General features: G+C 52.5%; 1 non-coding gene and 4 pseudogenes across 1 annotated transcript; all 5 read right to left on the reverse strand.

Annotated features, from left to right (window-relative positions):
* Nucleotides 1–216: 216 nt before the first annotated feature.
* Nucleotides 217–407, reverse strand: LOC137312038 (U2 spliceosomal RNA). Its single transcript, XR_010960643.1, has one exon. It is a non-coding gene; the product is annotated as a U2 spliceosomal RNA (small nuclear RNA).
* A 3,607-nt stretch (nt 408–4,014) lies between these two features.
* Nucleotides 4,015–4,131, reverse strand: LOC137312134 (U2 spliceosomal RNA; annotated as a pseudogene).
* Nucleotides 4,132–5,092: 961 nt separating this feature from the next.
* LOC137312136 (U2 spliceosomal RNA) lies at nt 5,093–5,209 on the reverse strand (annotated as a pseudogene).
* A 961-nt stretch (nt 5,210–6,170) lies between these two features.
* LOC137312118 (U2 spliceosomal RNA) lies at nt 6,171–6,287 on the reverse strand (annotated as a pseudogene).
* Nucleotides 6,288–7,252: 965 nt separating this feature from the next.
* On the reverse strand, nt 7,253–7,369 carry LOC137312109 (U2 spliceosomal RNA; annotated as a pseudogene).
* Between the last annotated feature and the right edge of the window lie 131 nt (nt 7,370–7,500).

Genomic DNA, 7,500 nt, shown 5'->3' on the forward strand with positions numbered 1-7,500 from the left:
CCTTGGAGAAGAAAAAAATACCACTGAGCTGAGAAAGTTCTTTTTAAAACGGTTTCCTTCCACAGCAGCTCTGAGTGTAAGAGAGAGAGAGAGAGAGAGAGAGAGAGAGATATCAGCTTTATTCTCAGTAATAAAACACACACACACACACACACACACACACACACACAGAGACACTGGGAAAGAGCTGTTTTTCCTTTTGAATATCTCCCCACAGGGAGCTGCACCGTTCCCAGAGACACTGCAATACTGGGTCGATGCGTGGAGTGGACGGAGCAAGCCCCTAGTCCATCTCCCTGTTCCAAAAATCAATTTAATATATGGTCCCCAGATAGGGGACGTATCAGATATTAAACTGATAAGAACAGATACTACACTTGATCTTAGCCAAAAGGCCGAGAAGCGATACCGCGCTCGATGCGAATTGATCTCGGGTCCTGTTTGCCCTCCCTCTTTGTTCTCTGGCTGCCGGTGTTGAAAGCAGTCTCGAAGCACTGCCGTTCTCTCCTACTCTGGCCACATTTTTTGCCACCATTTCTAATTGCAACAGTGGATGAGTTTAAAGAAGTTGCCGTTTTTTCCTTTCTTGCCAGGATTGCTTGACAGATTGGTAAATTTGCCAGTAGGCCACCAATCAGATGGGGGAGGGTTGTGTCTCAACGGACCTCCGTCAGTCAGTCTCAGTCACTAACGAACTGCCGTGGAAGGAAACCTCTTTGAGTAAAACTAGTGACGTGACGTGTCTCACAATGAGCGAGCGAGTGAGATTGCAACGGCCAATTGAGAAAGAGGTGAGGTGCTGACAATCAGCAGCTCGTGTTGAAACATTCATTCCACGGCAGGCAAGACCAATCAAAAAAAATACTGCAGATGCTGGCTCGGCTCGGCTGGCTGGCTGGCTGGCTGGCTGGCTGGCTGGCTGGAAATGGGAAATAAAAACACAAGGCGTGTTAAAGGCTGGTTAAACTGTCGGAAGAAACAAGGCGTTAATGTTTCAGAAGCGCCTATTGAAAGACGTCTCTCAAGCTGCTCCCTGACTGGGCCCTGTCCATTGTCACGTTAATCCCAGGGCGGGGCGGGACTGCTTTGACCGGGAGACCTGTTTTCTGGGACGCAGGTGTGACATTCCAGGGAGGCACCTACTTTGTGCTGATTCGAAACGACCACGACAACGGCAACTTGCAGTTCTATATTACAACAACAACAACGCGCGTGTGGTAGTTGGGAGGGGCTGCGTTCGCGCTCTCCCCCCTGCATTGAAACTCAAAGTTCGATTTTCAATCCCATAGTCCACCAATCGGATGGGAGACGGTGTGTGTGTGTGTGTGTGTGTGTGTGTCAGTGTCAGTGTCAGTGTCAGTGTCAGTCTCTCTCTCTCTCTCTCTCTCTCACTCTTACTCAGAGCTGCTGTGGAAGGAAACCTTTTTAAAAAGAACTTGCATATTGAAAAAAAGATGTGTCTCAAGCTGCCGGGCCCTGTCCATTGTCACGTTAATGGCAGGACGGGGCAGGACTGCTTTGACCAGGAGACCTGTTTTCTGGGACGCAGGTGTGAGATTCCAGGGGACCTGCTTTGTGCTGATTTCCCTGCCTCCCTCCCTCCTCCCCAGGACTTCCTTCTGAACACCTTTGTCGTTTGAGCGAGGGCCAAAAGCCTGCCTGTGAAAGGGAAGGATCAGCCGGTCAGCCCCCTGCTGGTCGCTGCTGCCAGTGCAGCAGGCGTGCGTGTGTCCTCGGCCTCGTGTCCAGGTCCCTCAGGGACTTGAGGCAGCTCTCCCCGGTGGTCTCGTGGTCAGGACCGGGCTTCGAATCCCAGTCGGGGGGGGATGACTTTCTGCTGCAGATTAATTGGCATGAAGGAAAGTCTCCCCTCCTGAGCGTAAAGCTCCACCCTCACCACCACCACCGCCTTTTCCTCCCCTTGACAAACGGACAGACAGACAGTCAGACAGTCAGTCCAGTTCGGGAGCGCAGCTTTCATTAAGCAATGGCGTTTGTGACAACTCATCGTCTGACAGGTTGATGATTTCCCCACACGCCTCCTGCCGAATAAAAGGCTCACCCTCCCGGACACTACCCCCAGAATCACCCACCCCCCGGGGTGAATATTAAGCCCGAGAACACCGACTGTAACCAACCGCAGTGAAAAGTTGAAGTGGCAACTCATTAACCAGATTTATTTTGGGCAACTCATTAACCAGATTTTTTGTTCATTTGGTTTATGAGTTGCCAAGTGTAAATCTGGTTAATGAGTTGCCACTTCAACTTTTCACTGCGGTTGGTTACAGTCGGTGTTCTCGGGCTTAATATTCACCCCAGGGGGGGTGTATAGCGGGCGATGGCCGGTGTGGAGTGCGTTTTTTGGGGGTTGATTTTCACTTTGCCTCGCTGGTGGAATTTGTGGGAGGCAGGCAAGGGGATTGGTGTGGGCTGGTGGGCGGCAAGGGAGATGCTTGCTTCGGGGTGTTATCCTCACTTTGGTCCGCTGGTGAGAGTAGGCAGCGGCAGGCCGGCAGGCAGGCAAGTGTGATGTAGTGTGGGGTGCAGTGCAGTGCAGTGCGGTGCTGCCCTGTTGTTTATGAAAGGTTGTAATGACACTGCTTTGCAGCTGACCATGTCCACTGATTTGTGACGCCCGTATGGAGGCTGATATCTCAGGAGGGCCGAGGCCGATTTCCTCCAGGGACGGCTCGTCGCGTGCGGCAGGACGAGGCGCAGCGGACGGTACCGAGCGCTCGGAGGTGCGGCGCTGCCCGCCGGAGGTACAGCGAAAGGCTGCAAACCGCTTTCCGCCTGCTAACTCGGCGGCCGTCAGACCGACCGACTCCGCTTTACCACCGGAGCTAGAGTCGGGCAAGGGGCACCGAAGGGTACCGGAAGGATCGCGTTCGCACGACGGGAAGTCGACTAGCGGGCCGCCGAAAGCGAGCCGGGGGCCCCCGGTTTTTCTGTCCCACCTGGAGACTGATATCTCAGGAAGGCCGAGGCCGATTTCCTCCGGGGACGGCTGGTCGCGTGCGGCAGGACGAGGCGCAGCGGACGGTACCGAGCGCTCGGAGGTGCGGCGCTGCCCGCCGGAGGTACAGCGAAAGTCTGCGAACCGCTTTCCGCCTCCTCTCACCGCACGGCTCTCCTTTTCACCCACTGGCGGATTTTCACCCTCCGACTGCTCGCTACCGTCCGCTGCGCCTGGTCCGGGCCCTGTCCATTGTCATGTTAATGGCAGGGCGGGGCAGGACTGCTTTCACCAGGAACCCGGTTTTCTGGGTCAGAGGTTCCAGGGGACCTGTTTTGTGCGGACTTCCCTGTGTCCGTCCCTCCATGCCTTCCCCCCAGGACTTCCTTCTGAACACCTTTGTCGTTTGAGCGAGGGCCAAAAGCCTGCCTGTGAAAGGGAAGGATCAGCCGGTCAGCCCCCTGTTGGTCGCTGCTGCCAGTGCAGCAGGCGTGCGTGTGTATTCGGCCTCGTGTCCAGGTCCCTCAGGGACTTGAGGCAACTCTCCCCGGTGGTCTCGTGGTCAGGACCGGGCTTCGAATCCCGGTTGGGGGGGGATGACTTTCTGCTGCAGATTAATTGGCACCTCTGAAAGAAAGTCTCCCCTCCTGAGCGTAAAGCTCCACCCTCACCACCACCACCACCGCCACCTTTTCCTCCCCTTGACAAACAGACAGACAGACAGACAGACAGACAGTCAGTCCAGTTCGGGAGCGCAGCTTTCATTTGGAAGCAGACCCTGCTTGTTTAAAGTCAACGACGCCAAGTTATTTTGCACTTTGAATTATATCGCTCCGTGCGAGCGGCACTCAGCCTTGGAGAAGAAAAAAATACCACTGAGCTGAGAAAGTTCTTTTTAAAAAGGTTTCCTTCCACAGCAGCTCTGAGTGAGAGAGAGAGAGAGATATCAGCTTTATTCTCAGTAATAATACACACACACACACACACACACACACACACACACACACACACAGAGACACTGGGAAAGAGCTGATTTTCCTTTTGAATATCTCCCCACGGGGAGCTGCACCGTTCCCAGAAACACTGCAATACTGGGTCGATGCGTGGAGTGGACGGAGCAAGCCCCTATTCCATCTCCCTGTTCTAAAAATCAATTAAAAATAATAATAAATAATATGTGTGTGTGTGTGTGTGTGTGTGTGTGTGTGTGTGTCGGTGTCAGTATCAGTCAGTGAGTCAGTGTCTCTCTCTCTCTCTCTCTCACTCAGAGCTGCTGTGGAAGGAAACTTTTTTAAAAAGAACTTGCATATTGAAAGAAAGATGTGTCTCAAGCTGCCGGGCCCTGTCCATTGTCATGTCAATGGCAGGACTGCTTTCACCAGGAACCCGTTTTTCTGGGTCAGAGGTTCCAGGGGACCTGTTTTGTGCGGACTTCCCTGTGTCCGTCCCTCCCTGCCTGCCTTCCCCCCAGGACTTCCTTCTGAACACCTTTGTCGTTTCAGCGAGGGCCAAAAGCCTGCCTGTGAAAGGGAAGGATCAGCCGGTCAGCCCCCTGTTGGTCGCTGCTGCCAGTGCAGCAGGCGTGCGTGTGTATTCGGCCTCGTGTCCAGGTCCCTCAGGGACTTGAGGCAACTCTCCCCGGTGGTCTCGTGGTCAGGACCGGGCTTCGAATCCCGGTCGGGGGGGATGGCTTTCTGCTGCAGATTAATTGGCACCTCTGAAAGAAAGTCTCCCCTCCTGAGCGTAAAGCTCCACCCTCACCACCACCGCCGCCTTTTCCACCCCTTGACAAACAGACAGACAGACAGACAGTCAGTCCAGTTCGGGAGCGCAGCTTTCATTTGGAAGCAGACCCTGCTTGTTTCAAGTCAACGACGCCAAGTTATTTTGCACTTTGAATTATATCGCTACGTGCGAGCGGCACTCAGCCTTGGAGAAGAAAAAAATACCACTGAGCTGAGAAAGTTCTTTTTAAAAAGGTTTCCTTCCACAGCAGCTCTGAGTGAGAGAGAGAGAGGGAGAGAGAGAGAGAGAGAGATATCAGCTTTATTCTCAGTAATAATACACACACACACACACACACACACACAGAGACACTGGGAAAGAGCTGATTTTCCTTTTGAATATCTCCCCACGGGGAGCTGCACCGTTCCCAGAAACACTGCAATACTGGGTCGATGCGTGGAGTGGACGGAGCAAGCCCCTATTCCATCTCCCTGTTCTAAAAATCAATTAAAAATAATAATAAATAATATGTGTGTGTGTGTGTGTGTGTGTGTGTGTGTGTGTGTCGGTGTCAGTATCAGTCAGTGAGTCAGTGTCTCTCTCTCTCTCTCTCTCACTCAGAGCTGCTGTGGAAGGAAACTTTTTTAAAAAGAACTTGCATATTGAAAGAAAGATGTGTCTCAAGCTGCCGGGCCCTGTCCATTGTCATGTCAATGGCAGGACTGCTTTCACCAGGAACCCGTTTTTCTGGGTCAGAGGTTCCAGGGGACCTGTTTTGTGCGGACTTCCCTGTGTCCGTCCCTCCCTGCCTGCCTTCCCCCCAGGACTTCCTTCTGAACACCTTTGTCGTTTCAGCGAGGGCCAAAAGCCTGCCTGTGAAAGGGAAGGATCAGCCGGTCAGCCCCCTGTTGGTCGCTGCTGCCAGTGCAGCAGGCGTGCGTGTGTATTCGGCCTCGTGTCCAGGTCCCTCAGGGACTTGAGGCAACTCTCCCCGGTGGTCTCGTGGTCAGGACCGGGCTTCGAATCCCGGTCGGGGGGGATGGCTTTCTGCTGCAGATTAATTGGCACCTCTGAAAGAAAGTCTCCCCTCCTGAGCGTAAAGCTCCACCCTCACCACCACCGCCGCCTTTTCCACCCCTTGACAAACAGACAGACAGACAGACAGTCAGTCCAGTTCGGGAGCGCAGCTTTCATTTGGAAGCAGACCCTGCTTGTTTCAAGTCAACGACGCCAAGTTATTTTGCACTTTGAATTATATCGCTACGTGCGAGCGGCACTCAGCCTTGGAGAAGAAAAAAATACCACTGAGCTGAGAAAGTTCTTTTTAAAAAGGTTTCCTTCCACAGCAGCTCTGAGTGAGAGAGAGAGAGGGAGAGAGAGAGAGAGAGAGATATCAGCTTTATTCTCAGTAATAATACACACACACACACACACACACACACAGAGACACTGGGAAAGAGCTGATTTTCCTTTTGAATATCTCCCCACGGGGAGCTGCACCGTTCCCAGAGACACTGCAATACTGGGTCGATGCGTGGAGTGGACGGAGCAAGCCCCTATTCCATCTCCCTGTTCTAAAAATCAATTAAAAATAATAATAAATAATATGTGTGTGTGTGTGTGTGTGTGTGTGTGTGTGTGTGTGTCGGTGTCAGTATCAGTCAGTGAGTCAGTGTCTCTCTCTCTCTCTCTCTCTCTCTCTCACTCAGAGCTGCTGTGGAAGGAAACTTTTTTAAAAAGGACTTGCATATTGAAAGAAAGATGTGTCTCAAGCTGCCGGGCCCTGTCCATTGTCATGTCAATGGCAGGACTGCTTTCACCAGGAACCCGTTTTTCTGGGTCAGAGGTTCCAGGGGACCTGTTTTGTGCGGACTTCCCTGTGTCCGTCCCTCCCTGCCTGCCTTCCCCCCAGGACTTCCTTCTGAACACCTTTGTCGTTTGAGCGAGGGCCAAAAGCCTGCCTGTGAAAGGGAAGGATCAGCCGGTCAGCCCCCTGTTGGTCGCTGCTGCCAGTGCAGCAGGCGTGCGTGTGTATTCGGCCTCGTGTCCAGGTCCCTCAGGGACTTGAGGCAACTCTCCCCGGTGGTCATGTGGTCAGGACCGGGCTTCGAATCCCGGTCGGGGGGGATGACTTTCTGCTGCAGATTAATTGGCACCTCTGAAAGAAAGTCTCCCCTCCTGAGCGTAAAGCTCCACCCTCACCACCACCGCCGCCTTTTCCACCCCTTGACAAACAGACAGACAGACAGACAGACAGTCAGTCCAGTTCGGGAGCGCAGCTTTCATTTGGAAGCAGACCCTGCTTGTTTCAAGTCAACGACGCCAAGTTATTTTGCACTTTGAATTATATCGCTACGTGCGAGCGGCACTCAGCCTTGGAGAAGAAAAAAATACCACTGAGCTGAGAAAGGTCTTTTTAAAACGGTTTCCTTCCACAGCAGCTCTGAGTGAGAGAGAGAGAGAGAGAGAGAGATATCAGCTTTATTCTCAGTAATAATACACACACACACACACACACACACTCAGAGACACTGGGAAAGAGCTGTTTTTCCTTTTGAATATCTCCCCACAGGGAGCTGCACCGTTCCCAGAAACACTGCAATACTGGGTCGATGCGTGGAGTGGACAGAGCAAGCCCCTTTTCCATCTCCCTGTTCTAAAAATCAATTTAAAATAATAATAAATAATATGTGTGTGTGTGTGTGTGTGTGTGTCGGTGTCAGTATCAGTCAGTCAGTCAGTGTCTCTCTCTCTCTCTCCCTCACACTCAGAGCTGCTGTGGAAGGAAACTTTTTTAAAAAGAACTTGCATATTGAAAG

This window comes from Heptranchias perlo, unplaced genomic scaffold (genome assembly GCF_035084215.1).
Source record: "Heptranchias perlo isolate sHepPer1 unplaced genomic scaffold, sHepPer1.hap1 HAP1_SCAFFOLD_396, whole genome shotgun sequence".
Lineage (NCBI taxonomy): Eukaryota > Metazoa > Chordata > Chondrichthyes > Hexanchiformes > Hexanchidae > Heptranchias > Heptranchias perlo.